We start from the raw sequence: 18,602 nt of genomic DNA, 5'->3' as shown, positions 1-18,602 counted from the left end.
CTTCTTTCTCGCAGGTAGAGCCGTAGCACTCTCGGTCTTTAGTGCGACCTTAGCTTCCGATCTCTTCTTTTTCTGCCTGTGGCTCTTCTTTCCTATCGAGGTTGCGTCAAGATTGCTAGGTCCTGGCAGAGAGATGCCGGCTTGCTTCGTTTGGGCTCGGGTCATAACCCGCAATGGAATAGGTGTGGTCTCCCCATCGGGGTTTTCGACACCAAACAGCCCCAATGGGACAGATGGCAAGCTGGTTGAACTAGAGGATGGCTTTCGCTTTGGGCAATCTATGAAAAGATGGGTGATTCCACACTCTGCACACCTTTGGTCAACCTTGTCTCTATTTTGTTGCTCTTTTTCAGGGCAGCGTGATGAGACATGACCGGGGTGACCACAAGTCCAACAAGTGACTGGATCCTGCGGCTGCCCTCCTAGGCCTCTACCTCATCCTCGTCCTAATGCCATCATTGGCACGGGTCGATAATCCATGAGGACCTCGTTTCCCTCATCGTCATGCGAGACGTAAGGGTATGTGTAGGTCTCTTCATCATTCGGCTCCTCCACGTAGTGTACTTGAGCGTCGCTCGGTGGGTGGGTCACGTAAGGACCAGGTGGTCTAGGAATGCCTGTAGGATTTATGTCCATTCTAGGGACAGCTGGTTTCATATCGTTAGGCGTGGGAAGAGCCAATGGGGCTCCCCTTCCGAAGAATGGCTGTGGCCTGTTCGCTAGATAAGGCTGGCCATAGGATTGCGAGTATGGAAGTCTTCTTGGTAGTCTACAATGTGCGACAACATGGCCAAACCTACTGCAGTTAGTGCAAGGTCTTGACCTAGGGTCTTGACACTCAGCCGGCAAGTGGTTTCCACCATAGTACACACATTGGACGTGCGGGCACGTTGATTGTCTCAATATGTCTTGTAACTTGGCCAATTCCATCTTAACCTCAGCCTGTCTCGATGGCCTTTCCCTTATCTTGGGATGATGGGATTGACCGCTCTGTTAAGATACCGAGCTCCACTCGTGATATGCCAGGGTGACCGTTGTGCATTTATGTCACCGACTTGTCAGTTGCAGATGCGGTTGGTACACCGCCCATGAATAATAGCTAGATGACAGCTATCCTTATCTACTCCAGTTTGTGGCTCAGTTAGTATGCCACCTTAGTTAGTTGAGTTTGGTTTGAGACCCATATATAGGGTTCTTCTATTTCTATGTACTTGAGTTCTTTTGGCTTACACAACTAAGAAGAGGAAAACTATTTTCAGCCTCCACTTTTGTGTGTATTCCCCCATTGTGCAAGCAAAAAAGCTACAAGTGAGACTCCTTCCTTCTCTCCCACAATCTTGACATGGTATCAAAGCCTTGTTCGTGGTAAGGAGCTCAAGAAAGCAAGCCAAGTTCGCGGTGCTCTGGTAAGAGGACCAGTGTTGCTTTCATTCTTCTGTTTTGGGAGCAAGTCTCTGCAGGTAGCACAGCTGGAAAGTGCAGGAGTGCATTGTCTCAGGTTGAGACGCCCTTCGCGGTGAAGCAAGAGGGTAGTATATACTGCGGGATAGGGCTTTAGCCCTAGGTGACCCTGTGTTTTTTATTTGAGGCCATTTCGGGGCCTGTTTTGGAGGCGGACGTTTTATGCACGCACTCAGGAAAAGGCCCTGTTTTATGCTGTGCGACCACTGTTCTACAGGCCGGTGAAAAGTTACCACAGAAATAGCATCGTATACTTGTGTGCAGAGACATTGGAAGTTAGAGAATCATCCTTGGTTCGTGTTTATGCAAAATCGTCACTAGGAAGTGACTGTGTGGTCAAATACCACTTTCGTCAGTTTTGCAGATTTGCCCTTGTGAGGGTGAAGCTGTGTTCTTTGCAATGACAGAATTTTTTGCAGTGTTCTATAATGGCGTCTGATTCTCTTTCACTGATTGTAACTGAAAAGCTTGACAAGAACAACTTCCAAGCATGGAAGTTTAGAATGACGAATTTCCTTATGGGAAAAGGATATTGGGAATTTGTTGCAGGAAATGAAGAAAAACCAGTTCTTCCTGATGTTTCCAATCAACAGCAAATGCAGGCATTTAAAGCATGGCATGAGAGAGCCAGGAAAGTTATGTATTGGCTGTCTATCAGCATTTCAGACTCTATGATTGTGCATATTCAGGATGCAAGTACGCCAAAGGAGGCATGGGATACTTTGTCAAAAATGTATAGCACAAATATGCAAGACAGGAAAATGCAGCTCAAGCAAGAGTTGCACAATGTGCAAAGAGAAAGTATGAGCATCAATGACTACCACATGAAGGTGAAGAAGATTGCAGATGCACTTGCTTCCATTGGGTCGCCAGTGGAAGATGATGATTTAGTCTCAGTGACCTTGAATGGTCTAGGAAAAGATTATGCACAGTTTCGAACATCCATTTCCGTCCGTGAAAGATTTTCTGATTTTGAGGAGTTGATTGTTCTTCTAATTTCTGAGGAGCAGAGAAATGGTGGTGCATCTTCTTCAGGAGGAACTTCAAAAGAAGTTGTATTCTACTCAAATGCTGGAAGAGGTAGAGGAGGCCGATTTGGAGGCCATGGTAGAAATCAGAATATGCAGCAAACTCAAGAAAACCAGTCCTATGGAGGAGGACATGGTAACTCTAGAGGCAGGGGGAGCCAAAGAGGTCGTGGTGGATGGCAAAGAGGCCAAAATGCAAACAGTAATGTTGAATGCTACTACTGTGGTAAAATGGGTCATATGGCTAAAGACTGTTATAAAAAGCAGAATGACATCATGAATGGAAAACTGCAACAAGGAAATTATGCATCTTCTAGTCGACAGGGTGATGACAGAAATGAGCATTTGTTTATGGTGCAGCACATGAATAATTCTGTGACAAGTGCAGAAGAAAGAAACGATGTATGGTATGTTGACTCAGGTGCATCAAACCACATGACAGGTCATGCAGAATGGATGGAGGATGCAAGGAAAATGGAAAAACCAGGATTTGTGGAGACTGGTGATGATACTGCACATCCTATTGTGCAGATTGGAAAAATTCCTTTGTCTATGCAGGATGGGAAAAAGAAATACATGTTCGATGTATTTCATGTCTCGAATATCACCAAGAATCTGGTTTCTGTTGGTCAAATGGTTGAGAAGGGCTTGCAGGTCAGATTTAATCCTCATGGATGCTTTGTTGAGGATATGAAAAATAAAGGTCGCTTGATAGCAAAAGGAAAGAAGAAGGGCCTGAATTGAGTACAGCAATGTTTGCACATGGGGCCGGTGTAGTTGCAGATATTGATATCTGGCATAAACGCATTGGTCATGTTAATGTGCAGCGACTTAAATCAATGCAGGCCCAAAATATTGTTGCAGGATTGCCTAAATTCAAGGTTGCAGAAATGCATAAGGTATGTGAAGCCTGCCAATTTGGAAAACAAGCAAGGAAACCCTTTCCTAGACATGTTCAAGAGAGTCAGAAGCCATTGGAATTAATCCACTCTGATGTGTGGACTACTAAAGTTGCATCTCTTGGAGGCTGTCATTATTTTGTCACTTTTATTGATGACTATAGCAGAAAAGTTTGGGTGTATTTTATGAAAAAGAAAAGTGAAGTTTTTGGGCATTTCAAAACTCTTAAAGCTATGATTGAAAAAGAAACAGGCCTGCAAATAAAATGCCTAAGGTCAGATGGAGGGGGAGAGTACCTCTCAAATGAGTTTGCAAGGTTCCTGCAGGAAAATGGCATAAAGCAGCAATATTCATGCAGTCATACCCCACAACAAAATGGAATTGCAGAAATGAAAAACAGGCATATTGGAGAGGTATCTCGTGCCATGCTCAATGAAAAAGACCTGCTATATTTTTATTGGGCTGAGGCAGTTGCTACAGTAGTCTACATAATGAACAGGACTCCCACTACAGAAATACATGGGATGACTCCAGAGGAGAGGTATACTGGTAGGAAACCAGATATTTCTCGCTTGAAGATTTTTGGCTGCATTGCCTATGTTCATGTGCCAGATGAGTTGAGATCCAAGTTGGATCCAAAAGCTGAGAAGTGCATCTTTATTGGTTACTCTTTGCAGCATAAAGGGTATAGATGCTATAACCCTTCTACTCATAAGTTTACAGTGAGCAGAGATGTTGTTTTTGATGAGATGAGTAGCTGGTATAAACTAGTAAATATGATTGATAATGTAGATGCACAAAATGGTAATGCTGCATAGAATTCACAGCAGCAGTCACAAGATATTAGTGGACCTGGAGCGTCCTCTAGCATTGGTTCACATTCTTCGCCATGGACAGGCAGATTGAGATCGGGAGAATATTCTCAAAGCAATGCAGATAGTGGTATGCAGGTATCACGAAAAGGAAAACACAAGGGAGATCAGCCCATGTTTGATGTGAATGCAGGTCACTCTTATGTGGATGGTGAATCCAGTGGCTCAGAACAAAGCATTGATGATGAGTTGGGTATCCCCTCTATTGTTACACCTGGAGTAAGGAAGACCATGGATGTTTTGAGAGCACCTGGAAGTGAGCCTACTTTGCGTAGGTCTACCAGAGCTAGGTATCTTGTGGATAGGCTGAAATATGATGGATTTACAGCCATTCACTATGTATATATGGTCAAAGTGATACAGGAACCAGAACTCACTTCTTTTGAGCAAGCCATGGGAAAAGAAAAATGGGAGAAAGCCATGGATGAAGATGGATGCCTTGGAAGCAAATGCTACATGGGAATTGGTACCTTTGCCTAAAGATAAGCATGCAGTTGGTTGTAAGTGGGTTTATAAGGTGAAACACAATGCAGATGGTTCTGTGAATAGATACAAGGCAAGATTAGTAGTCAAGGGGTATGCACAAACATATGGCATCGATTATGAAGAAACATTCAGTCCGGTTGCAAGGATGGCAATCGTAAGAGGAGTTATTGCTATGGCTGCATCAAAGGAATGGTCTTTACATCAGATGGATCTAAAGAATGCCTTCTTGCATGGTGATTTGCAAGAAGAGGTATATATGGAGCAGCCACCAGGTTATGTGCATGCTGTTCATCCTGAGTTTGTTTGCAGGTTGAAGAAAGCATTGTATGGCTTGAAGCAAGCACCTAGAGCATGGTCTGACAAGATAGGACATTATCTTATCACTATTGGCTTTCAGATTTCCAAGGCAGATTTCTCACTTTATGTGAGAAAAACAGAGAAAGGTATTATACTACTTGTCATTTATGTTGATGATTTGATTATGACAGGTGACAGTGATGAAGATATCCTTCATGTGAAAATGCTATTGAAGCAGAAGTTTGAGATGAAGGATTTGGGAGAGCTGCGTTATTTCTTGGGCATTGAGGTGATTAGATCACCAAGTGGGATACGGCTCTTGCAGAGGCAGTATGGATTGGACATGCTGTCCAAATATGGGATGACAGGCTGTAAGCCTATTTCAGTTCCTTTGGAGCAGAATGTGAAGCTGAGCACAGATGCAGGTGAGCTGCTGGAAGACTCTACTATGTACAGACGCATAGTAGGAAGTTTGATTTATATGACTATTACCAGGCCAGATTTGAGCTATGTTGTTGGATTGGTAAGTCAGTTGATGCAAGCTCCAAGGAAACCGCATTTGGATGCAGCTAGACGCATACTCAGGTATGTGAAGTCCACATTGCAGTATGGACTACTTTATGAGACTGGGGTCTAGATACAGTTGCATGGATACACTGATGCTGATTGGGCTGGTAGTATTTTTGATAGATGATCTACCAGTGGATATGTGTTCTCTTTTGGGAGTGCTGCAGTCACTTGGAGCAGCAAGAAACAGCCTACAGTTGCCTTGTCGAGCACAGAGGCTGAGTACAGGGGTGCAACAATGGCTGCATGTGAGGTAGCTTGGTTGCATAAGCTACTTTATGATATGCATCAGTCTACAGATGGGCCAGTTGTCATTTATTGTGACAACATGAGTAGTATACACTTGGCAAATAACCTAGTCTATCATGTTAGAACAAAGCACATTGAGGTGCATTATCACTATGTGCGTGAGAGGGTTTTACTAGGTCTTATTGATCTAGTTTATGTCAACACAGAGGATCAGGTAGCTGACATATTTACGAAGGCATTGGGCGTAGAGAAGCTACGCAAGTTCAGAGACCTGCTTGGTGTGCAGGAATTGGGATTGAGCTCGAGGGGGAGTGTTGAGATATCGAGCTCCACTCGTGATATGCCAGGGTGACCGTAGTGCATTTATGTCACCGACTTGTCAGTTGTGCAGATGCGGTTGGTACACCGCCCATGAATAATAGCTAGATGATAGCTATCCTTATCTAATCCAGTTCGTGGCTCAGTTAGTATGCCACCTTAGTTAGTTGAGTTTGGTTTGAGACCCATATATAGGGTTCTTCTATTTCTATGTACTTGAGTTCTTTTGGCTTACACAACTAAGAAGAGGAAAACTGTTTTCAGCCTCTACTTTTGTGTGTATTCCCCATTGTGCAAGCAAGAAAGCTACAAGTGAGACTCCTTCCTTCTCTCCCACAATCTTGACATACTCACTAGAGGCTGACATTCTCTCTGAGCTTCGCGAGTTGGGTTCTTCTAGATTTGAGCTCCTAGAGCTCCGCTCTTTCAGCTAGTCATCGACTCTGATGGCTTCCTCGAACACTCTAGCTGCCACGTCCCGCTGCAAGCTTGAATTACCTGCCAAAGCCTTATATAACTCCTCATCCCGAATTCCGCTGATGAATACAGTCGAAACTACTCTATCAGTCGGTCGCTCGCCTAGAGGGTTTCTCTTAAAGAGACTCCTCACATGGGTCATGTAGTCACGGATGTCCTCCTTCTCTTTCTGCTTGATGTTCATCAAGCGTACTAGCAGGTTATCGGAGTATCCAGGCTTGGCGAATCTCTTGATGAAGAGATCCTTGAGATTATTGAAGTTGGCTCGCTCTACAACGTCCAGACTTGTATACCACGTCCTACCCTTGTCGCCTAGGCAAAGCCCGAATGCTTGCGAACGTTGAGTTTGGTCATTGAGGCCGTTGGCTTTGCACACTTGCTCAAACTGCTCAACAAAGCTGTATGGATCGTCATGCGGTTGGTACTTATCGAGTTGCTTGGCAACAATCGATATTTTGGCCTGGCTTTTTGAGCCTTGGTTCGCCCCTAATCCTGCAAGCAGTGACGTCGCTAGTGCGGTGGCACTCTGCTCTACTATGGTGTTATCGAGCAGCCGCTTCATGAGGAGCTCACTCAACGTCAAGTCTCCCTCTCATGGTCTGTTCGGTTTCGGCCAGCTAAGTTCAGCACTCGCTGCACCTCTCCATGCTTTGCCTCTGGTTCCTAGCCTATTGATCCCTATTATACTCAGCCATTCCCTGCAATGCCTTGCGGGCTAGCCTTCTCTCCTCCTCTAGATCTGCAACAATTGCGTCCGCTATCCTGCCGCGGTGCTCGTACCGGGCGTGCGTGTCGTAACTGCTCACCAGCTCTACTGGATAGCATCTGGGAATACACTCAAATCGAGCTCCTCATTAGACCGATGGTTTGAGCGTTCTTCCGTCATGGTCGAATTCTTGCGCTCCACTACGCTGTCGATCAGGTTGAATAGTCTTGACAGATCTTCGTCGTTGGTGTTCCTTGCTTGGTCCTACTCTGTGCTTGATGATTTGTCTATATCTTGGGTCCTCTTCCTTGAATGTTTTATCTGAGTGAGTCCCTTTGGTTATTGAATATAGACCTCAATTTAGGGTCACTCAGTGAGTGTGTCGTTCCTCATGCACTTGTGCCCAATCAGGCTTTCAGCTTTCTTAAGTGTACTTCAAGTGCGAAAATTCCATGTGAGTGCAGCAACCAATTCCTCAGCGTCCTACACACTCTCGCTTGTTTCGGGCATGATAGGCCTGTAGGTCCATTTTCTGGCCGTTTTGTGAGGGTTTAGGGTTTCCTTGTATGTTGCCTTGTTCGCTTTCGATCGATCGGGTTTTACGGTTCAGCGGCTCACATCCAAGTCCTTGGGTCTCGCAATTGTCCACTCTTAGCTGCCAAGCAGCTGCGCACTACAATTTCTCTTATCACATGTATCAGAATCAAGTTTTGAGCGCCCGAAGGGTTTCGACAGTTTGCGCTCATGCATATTTGCCAGGTCATGTCAAATTTCTGACAAATTCGACAAAAAGTTGCACTCAGACCAACTAGTCCGAATTGCAGGGTCTGAGTAGGTCACTAGGATGGGCCGAGGCACGGGGTCGAGGGCTGAATTTTCGGATTTGACTCGGATGATTTTGATTCGGACGGGCCAAATGGCAGATTCGGACAGGGTGATTCAGACGAGCCGAACGACGCTTAGCCGAGGACCGAATGTCGGGCGTGGCTGAGGGCCGAATTTGAGACTCGGACGCGTAGCTCGGACGGATGTGCCACGTGGCAAAAAGCTTTGACTCGGACGGCCGAGTGGGTTGACTCGGACAGTTTCCTCGGATAGGCCGAGGGCCTTGGCCGAGTGGGCCGAGGGCCGATTTTGGGACTTGGCCTAGGAGAGGCCACTCGGACGGTCCGAATGCGGCGCACGTAACCCGCACGAACGCGATTTCGATTGTTTCACCAAATGTAGGCCGGCACCATGGTCATGCACTTCCAGATCCTATCTAGGGAAGTAGAGGGAGAGGTTCGTATACCTGAGCGGGCCGGTAAATGCATCGGTGATGCGATCGAATCGACACGGGCTGGAGCTCTCTCTCTCTCTCTCTCTCTCTCTCTCTCTCTCTCTCTCTCTGAAATGGCACAAATGAGATCTCTTTTGGCCTCCTGGCTCTTATATGCCTTTCCAAATGTGGCATTGACGCCCCCAATCACTCACTTGCCGATCTTAGGCATCATTAGCGAGCATTTTACACATTTTGCATGATTTTTTCCCTGTTTTGCCCTGTTTTGAAATAGTAAACCCTACCCTTTTCCGGTTCGATTTCCTAACTCTAACCTACGCTAAATGCAACAAAGATCGAAGGCAAAAAACTAAAATAGATTCTCCATGCTTTCCAATCATCAAACAACCAAAATATCCCAAAATACTTACTTGTTTTGAAGATTAAAAACACCCAAACTTCCTACCTATCTCAAGCTCCGTTTCGGGGATGAATACCCTACTTCGATGTTCGATATGACGCGCGCAAGTGCTCAAGCTTGAATCCGTTGGTCCCAGACGGAACCAAAATGTGGGAGCTTTCGCTTAACTGCCAAGACCCACGGACCGCTTATTGTTTCAAGTGTTCCAAGGAGCTCTAATGGCTATCTCTCACCTAGCCGACGCGCCGTCAATCCTACGAGTGTAGTGAGCTTACCTTGATACTTGATCGAGTACCCTCCTCTCTCTTGCACTCCGGTAGCTCCACGATTCTTGATGCTAGCTCAAGCATCCTCAAGCCTCCTCCATCTCCAAGCTCCATCCTCCATAGCTGCATGCGCAAGAGAAGAGAAGAGAAGAGGAGATGGTGAAGAGCTTCACCCTCTTGATCCCTCACTCCCATACACACTCACTCCCTCACACTCTCACACTCCCTCTCTCAAGAGCACACACAAGCAAGAAGGAGAGAAGAAGAGAGGAAGAATAATACTCTTTTTGCCACACACTAAAAGAATGAGCTTCTCATTCACTTTTCAACTTTATATACAAAACCCTAAATCCCTTTTGGACGGTCATCCCCTTTTTCCCTTTTTTACATGACCGGCCGTAGCCTAGGCCCTTTTTCCTATTTTCTACCACTCTAATTTCATCCTATTCGCAACTAATGCATACAATTTGCACAGGAGCGAGCCGGTAGCTCTTTTACAAGGATTCGGGAGCGCTTTCATATTTAATGGTGCGCCTTTTACTCTTTTGTTGCCTTGGGGTGACACTAAGACTTTCTTAGGGTCGTGCCCGAACCTTTAAATTTTTCAGGGTCTAGTTACCAGTCAAGGTGCCTTTTTTGCTATTTTTCTTTTTTCCATTTTCCGCTCCTCTGTGCTGCGGGAAACACAGTAACAGGTGCGCGCGTGTATCCTCGCGTGTAGACTGCAGAATACACGCGCCTGGAGACGCGACTCTGAAGTCAAAGCCTCTTCTGTGCAGAGCACGTGTATTCTCGCGTCTCCGACGCAGAATACACGCGCTCTGAGACGTGACCTCAGACGCAATGAGAGAAAACATTTCTTCGCGTCTATCCCTGCGTCTGCACTGAAATGTAGACGCACTGGCAGACGCACTCAGTCGGTTGATTTTGGTCCGACGATCGCCATTCATGATTTACAAAATGCAATACAAAATGCAATCATAAATCCTAATACACAGACAAAAAGAGAAAGAGAAAGAGAGAGAGAGAGAGAGAGAGAGAGAGAGAGAGAGAGAGAGAGAGAGAGAAAGATGACTCACCTTGGGTGTTTGGTGTGGTGGGTGGTGGCGCTTCTTCCTTCTCCTTCTTCCTCTCCTTAGTGAGTTACTCTCCCTTGATGCTTGCTTGCTGCTTGTTGTCTCTTCCCTTTGCTTCTTCTTCCTCTTATTCTCCTCTCTCTTGTTCTCTCTTTCTTCCTCTCCTTGGCTTTCCTTTTTCCCTCTTGTGTGTTTGAAATGATAGAAGAGGTGAGTCATGAGGAGGTGAGGCATGAAGAGACTGCATGTCAGCTAAACTCGAGCTTCAAAACCGCAAAAAACGCAGGAAAGGAAAGGCACAGTTTAAAAAGAAATGATTTAAGTATGTTTTGAATTTTGACGTGTGCGTCTATTTTGGCGTGTATATACGCGTCTAAGTTTACGTAAACGTGCATATAGACACGAACTTAGATGCGCAAATAGACGCTAATTTAGACGCGTATGTAAATGCATATATAGACGCGCATTCAGATTTTATCATAATTTTTTGTTTTTAAGATAAGTTTTGATAGTGAATTCTTATCATAAGTTTTAATGTATTTATGATGAGTTTTGTGTATTTAAAATTGAGATCTTAGAATAATTAATACGCCAGCTTGAAGTTTTTATATAAACATATGAATGATAAATATTTTGATGTTGTCATGAATTAGGTTCAATCATGTCGCCGTCATCACCTAGTGCGGTGCATGCTGATGAGTCAACGAGCACATCCTCAAGTGAGGATGAAACATTACGTCTTCATAATCGAGATGCATGGCTACGACGAAAAATTAAATGCGTGTGTAATCGTTGTCGAGGGTGTATTTTTTGAGCATGTCGAGTTGCAATGTCACACATCGGCATGTATGGAGAATGGGACCGAGAAAAATCATTGGTATTCATTGTTTTTTTTTTAACACTAAGATTGCTAGTCTATGTTACTCAATATATATCAACGTACATGAAACTCCCTTTTGTGGTTGAGCAGGATGAGGTGCCACATCCTCAAATGCTCCCTCCCGGGTGTCGAGAGGCTGCAAAACGTCGACGCGAGGAGGCAGAGTCTTCAAGAAGAGTAGAGACTGATGACCATGATAGTAGCCCTCCTGAAATGCCCCATCAAGTCGTAGAGGATGAGATTTTGGACAACATGGTACACCATCTATTTTCGCAACCGGTTCAGGGAGAAGGTCACTCTATGAAGCCAGATGATCCACTATACGTAGCGTCATCTACTCCGTTGTATGAAGGTTGTACGTACTCCATTCTTTGTGCGTCCCTCGAGATACTTAACTTGCAAACAATTTATGGATGGAGTAATGTCAGTTTGTATGCATTATTGAAGTAGGTATCAATTCAGTTTGGCTTATGAATCATAATATTAATTGTTCTATTTTGAAATCAGACAGAAATATATGTTGGTGGTTTTTTAACTCACTTTTAAAAATATATGTAGGTTATTATCACAAATGCTTCCAAAAGGAAACAAATTACCAACTAAGAGAGAGCAAGCAAGACATTACTTGACATCTCTGGGAGGCCTCGATTATGTCAAGATCCATGCATGTGTCAATGATTGTGTCTTATTTCGTGGGATTCATGAGTTCGCATGAGAGTGTCCTGTTTGTGGCGAATTAAGATATGAAGTGGAGATGAAGTCAATGGATGTGCCTCGTAAGGTTTTGAGACATTTTCCGATTGTTCCACGTATAAAACTTATGTTCAAGTGTAAGTCTATTGGAAAGCTCATGTCATGGCATGCTAGTCATCGTTCAAGTAATGGAAAATGGAGGATCCCTGCAAACACACCAGCATGGAAACATATAGATAATTTGTGGCTCGTTTTCTAAGAAGAGCCAAGAAATTTGAGATTTGGTTTAGGTATGGATGGAATCAATCCATTTGGCATCAAAAGCACATAATACAGTGTATGGCCAGTGATATTGGTGAACTATAATATTCCTCCATCCATGGCAATTAAAAAGGGACATGTAATGTTGTCCCTTGTGATTCCTGGAAAGCACAAGGTAAAAAACATGGACATTTACTTAGAGCCTTTGATTGAAGAGTTAGAAATGTTATGGGAAGGTATTGAGGTACAAGATACAAGCGCATCTGCATCCTCTAGAGATTTCACATTGAAGGCCATGTTGTTGTGGACCATGCATGACTTTCCAAGATACGGAGAGTGTTCAGGTACATGTATATAACTCTATATTTGAAATTCAAGACTTGAATCAATTGCATTTTATTAATTCACTTGTTTATTCATGTTTAACCACATCAGGATATCATGCATGTCCTATTTGCGGTCCCTCTCTAGTTTCCTCTAGGCCAGCACGTTTAAAGAAGGTTATCTACGACAATCATCATCGATTTCTTCCTATTGACCATCCCAAACATGTTCTCCCTACTAATGGAATGACTCCACAATCTCTAACCATTCGAGATTGGAAGGAGATATGGATTAATGCCGACAGCCACCCTCCACTTAGCATGAGTCGGTAAGAAGTGCATTTCTCTCGATTGACTTTAAAGTATTTAGCATGATGAATTGTTTACATAATATATTGTTTGTTTGTTAGGTTCTCTATATTTTTTTGTCTTTCGTACTGGACTCAATCACCTATTGGACCCCATGCACATATTCAAAAATGTTGTATCTACATTATGGGATCACTTGATAGGGGCTCGTGATTCAGTCAATGTAAGGGAGGATTTACGTAACATTGGTCGCATGAGACGAGCTTGGCCATGCATTGGACCCAGAGGAAAGATTGAGCTACCCCATGCACCTTGGATGTTGTCAAAGAACGAGTAAAAAATAGTGAAGCAACAAATATGTAGCTTTCGAACATCCACAGGATGTATGAGATGTCTGAAGGGAGCCTTCATAAAGAAAAAGAAAAGAGGTGTGGAGCAACTATCTGGTTTGAAGTCCCACGATTGGCACAAAATGATTCAAGTAAGGGTATCTCTAACCATGAATATAGTAATTAGTGGAGTAACTATCTGTAAACTTTGGGGTATGATGACTTTTTCCTCAACTAATCATTTGATCTATGAATAATATTGTTTACATTCAGTTCGTACTTCCTACTAGCATATCCCATTGTGTATCCAAAGATGTACGTGATATCATTTACAAGATGGGAGAGCTTGTGAGGTGTGTATACATTGTATTTTTTCATTATATATCTTTGAATTTCTACACAAAAATAAACAATTCTCAAATACATTCTGACAGATACGTGAGCTCGAAGGAAATTGATCCAAACACATTGCAAGATGCTCGAGTATTACCTGTTGAGGTGGTTTGTTTGGTGGAGGAAATTTTTCCTCGATCCATTTTGACTACTCAATTACATTTACTCGTACATTTGATTGATGAGATCGCACTTTGTGGGGAAGTTCATGCAAGGTGGATGTTTTTTCTTGAGCGCTTCATGAAAACCTTGAAAGATTTTGTGAGGCAAAAAGCACGGCCTGAGGGAAGCATGGCTGAGGGTTGGTTAGTGCAATCATCCCTTGTTCATATCTCTGAATATCTTGCTGAAGTGGATCCCTCTCAACCATGACTATGGAAAGATGATGAAGACTTGAGGATGACCTCTATAATACCTCAAGGAAAAGGAATGAGTAAAGTGCTAACAAAAGAAAAACTTTGTAAGTTAAACAGTTTTTGTGTGCTCAATAGTGATGTAATGAGCAAATGGGTGACACTATATAATGAAGCAAGGGCAAGAAGAAAAAGTGAAAGACAAGCATTTCGCACCAGATATAGACGTAATGTCTCATTTCCAGATCATCTAAATGCGCTCCCACGTCATATTGATATAGATTGGTTACATGAGGAAATGGAGAGAATGGAAAAAGAGGAGGGAATTAATATATCTCAAGAAGAGTGGGAATACGCACGAGGTTGCTTATCAAAGGTGAGACATACTATCAATTAATTTGTTTCTATAAGTTATATTTTATATAAATAATTAACATGTTTGATCTTAATCTTTTACTACTAGTGCACATTATTCAATGCTATTTGGTGTGAGGGTAAACATCTTCTAACTCAACGTATAGATGAAAAGGGAAATACCCAAGATTGTGGTGTCCTTGCTCACTTCGAGGATGCCAATGGTACCATGGAAGGTTATTGTGGCTTGATCCAAGATATTCTGAAGCTTGACTTTAGACGATTCTTTATATATGTACTAGATGTGAAGTGGTTTAAAGAAGTGGTAACAAATGGTGAGCATTGCACAATCTGACGTCATCCAAGTGGTTTTGTAATCATTGACTCTACAAAATTTCACCAAAACAAGAATGACACATTAGTACTACCTCAACAATGCAAGCAGGTATATATGCAAAAGCTAATTTTTTTATATGTATACATGTGATACATATACACAATATAATAAGTATTTAAGTTTCTTACTTTTGTTTTTTAAATACAGGTTGTGTATCATCCAATGGTAAACAATAACCGATGGTGGTATGTCATCCCTATATCTAATCGTTCAAAACCAATATATGGTAATATTACCAAAATGGAGATAGCAGATGACAATCCAACAATTAATGATGATGTACATGATGGCACCATAATGGATGATATGCGTGATATAGTACAAGATAAACCTCGCGAGGATGTTCAAGGAAACGCAAAAGAAGACAATAATGTGATTGTCGATGATATTAATGAAGTTATTGAGCAATATAGCAACACATCTAATAGTGGGATAGACTTATTTGTTTCGTTACCTCTTGTTAACATAGACCTAGAAGTAGATAATTTAGCAAGGGCTGATCTCATTGAAGATGAGATGGATCATTCACTGTAACATACTTAATTTGCTTAATTATTCAATGTGTATTCTTAATTCTATGGTTTTTATCATGCGCACACGTGCATACTCAAGAATCAATAGTCAAGTTTAAAGCTAAATTGAATTTTCCATAATAAAAAGGAAGTATTTTTTATCATCTTCAAGTAGAGAAATTACGAGATACGTATTTCAATGCTTGCTACTAATTGTATAATAAGGTTTCTGTCGCTTGTTGCTAATTACTTATATCAGGCTTGTCAACTGGAGAAACTGCCATTCATTAGAGAGCAATGCAAAACTAATTATTAAATCTAGTTTTTTAATTCAATGATTCAATGTGTATTCTTAATTCTATGGTTTTTATCATGCGCACACTGCATACTCAAGATTTAATTTCAGGTGGTTGAATAATTATTAACTCTGGTTTTTTTATTATATTAAGTCCAATTTCAGGTGGTTAAAATAATTGCGTATCTGAAGTCGCGTCTATATTAGCGTCTATTTACGCGGATATATAGACGCAAAATTCGCATCTATTTACACGCTCTTTTACATGCACATATAGGTGCAATGATAGACGCACCCGACTTTGCACGTCTAACATGCATGTTTATGCCTTGTTTCTATTGTAGTGATGATTCAATACACACACACACACACACACACACACACACACACACACACACACACACACACACATATTCACCCATGTATATACTCACACACACTCCTATATATGCACATGTGTACATAGACCAACACGCTAGGACTTATACACATTCTCATACATACACACACACACACTCACCAATACATTCATACACACATATTAGTGTACACTATTGAGGCTTTAATGCACTCAACAATGGGATATGAGAAGGGCTCATATTCTTTTCAAGAGTTCAAGTACCATTTGCAATGAGCTAATTACTCTCACCTGGTCATCCACTTTCTTTTCCCAATTCTACTAAGTCTGTTTGTGTTAATCTCATTTGGGAGAGCAAGCTAAAGAAGAAGAAAAGGACTATATTATGTTTTTTGTGGATATATGTGGCCATATATTCAACAAGTTGAGAGTCGAACACTTCTAAATTTTCAAAAAAAAATTGGTGTGCAACTTTCAAGGGAAAATTATAAAATTTGAATCCACGTACAAAAGGTTGAAATGTGAAATGTGCATCCATCTCTCTTGGTCAAAAAAAGCACATATACTTACATTAACTTGTAACTAAATAGATAGGTAGAATTAACATAAATAAGATGTTGGTAAAGTTATCTTACTATGAATCTCTCTCTTCTCACTAGTAAGATATCTCCCATGCTAGAAAAACATATGATGTCCTCATATAGTCAATCTTATATGGTCGAATCAAAATAGTATGGTTGTAAAAATTGTGCAAATTTTAGCTTAGTCCTAAAACAATCTAAGACATAGATAATTATACATCTCACATTAACTTATACATGTTTATATATAAGCTACTATGATATTTGGATCTGTGTGTGTGTGAGGCTGTAGGGCCTACACAACGTAAAACCCTTTTTTTTTTTGTCAGGGGGGATATGCCCCCCCCCCCCCCCTTTGTTCTTCTTCTTATTTTTCCCCTCTCCTCCTCTCACACTAATTACTTATACATGTGTATACATAAGCTACTATGATCTTTGGATCTCTATGTGTGTGCGGCTGTAGGGCCTGCACAAGGTAAAACCCTTTTTTTTTGGAAGGGGAATATGCCCCTCCCTCTCCCCCCTCCTCCTCCTCCTCTTTTCTTCTTTTCCCTATAATCCTAAACCACATACACTAATTGTGTTACCATTAAGAGTATTTCTAAAATAAAAACAAACAATTGCAATTTCCAAGGCAAGATCACCCCAAACAACATTGACAAGATCAAATGATTATTTTTATTTTTTAAAAAAATAAACAAGAATAAAAATACGATCCTATCCTAACTAGAATATGCAAATTGATTCTTTTTCCAATGTTATCACAAATCGACACTTTTAATAATCCAACAAAAACATCAATTCCTAACTACTCACGAAAACGTTTAGGGTTAATAGCACAATGCTCCAGTATTCTATATTGCAATACAATGCATTAGTTATCATATGGGCAACGTGTCCTTTGTCCCAAAAATAGAACCAAAATGTTATGCTACACGAGCTTAATATATTGGAATGTTGGATACACTTTTATTCCTTCAAGAGATTCAACATATAAGAATCAACAACTACCTCTCGCAAAGTCTCTTGCACACAAATCCAACCATTCATTTGTAGTGAGTGGCATGGCCTTCCAGTTTTAAATGCCAAGAAGGCCTTGGTCCAAAGTCTAGTGTATGGGGCTACTTTCTTAGCATTTTCAAAGTTGCCCTAGACACTAGACATCAAAGACTAGTGTAATGTCTCCATTACTTTGTTTATTTTAATAAACAATGGGCATATACATTCTAAAAATTGATTTATGTTGAAAACAAAATTGCACATTTTAAGATAATTGAGGAGGTATTATACTCCAGTTCATGGAAGGAAGGCTTGGGAAACCCTCCCTAGACAAGCTTATTAAAACTATGTTTGTAGTATAGAAAAATAAAAAGAACTAACCTAGTGGATAGTCACTTGGTAGTTAAGTGCACTTAGGTGATGACATTGCTGGGATGGGTGACCTTCCTGAGAAGCTTTTTCTAAAAGCTAGTGGGAGCTTCTCATCTGCAGCCAACATCACCAACGAAGCCTTCATAGCCCATTGCCAAGTATGCCTTGGTCGCCACCTTGGTTGTGAGCCTTGGAGTGATGCCCGCTTAATGACGTGACATGCAGTGCTCGCCGTATCTTTACCTCCATGCTATATTCCAAAAACAGAGCCCCTCTCTAACATCATCAATGATGTCATAGAAAACACCAAAAGCAAGTGTTCTCTCTTTACCCACCCCCTCCCCCCAATTACTATATACACAAGGATAGAGCATCACGTTAGAAGAACAACCCATACAGAAGTTTCTCTGATGTTGACATGACGAAGCTCTGGTGCAAATCAGCCAAGCCTCTCTCTCGCCACACCTACGCGCAAGTGCTGCTCAAATCCATCAAGCTTCTTCCATGGCTCCCAAGAGATGTTGAGATGCTAAGCGAGGTCATGCTTGGAGAGCTCCCCAACGCAAGGAAGTACTCGCTACTGAGGGAACTCAACAGGAAGCTGAAGTGCAAGCAAAAGTTACCCCCGAATCCATTCAACCCAAAGGACTGGTTATTCCACAATAAACCAAGATTGCGATCATAAACCGTAATCATGATGGATGGACAAACGCAAATAATCAGGTTTAGTACATATAGAAATGATTACTTTTAAGCTATCTACAACTTTCTAATTTTCTATTGCTTTTTTGCATATTATGATAAAATGAGG

The sequence above is a fragment of the Lygodium microphyllum genome, chromosome 24, assembly GCF_053477565.2.
Source record: "Lygodium microphyllum isolate KBCC chromosome 24, Lygodium_microphyllum_v1.1.10, whole genome shotgun sequence".
NCBI lineage: Eukaryota > Viridiplantae > Streptophyta > Polypodiopsida > Schizaeales > Lygodiaceae > Lygodium > Lygodium microphyllum.
Note: the sequence above shows the minus strand (reverse complement) of the source record.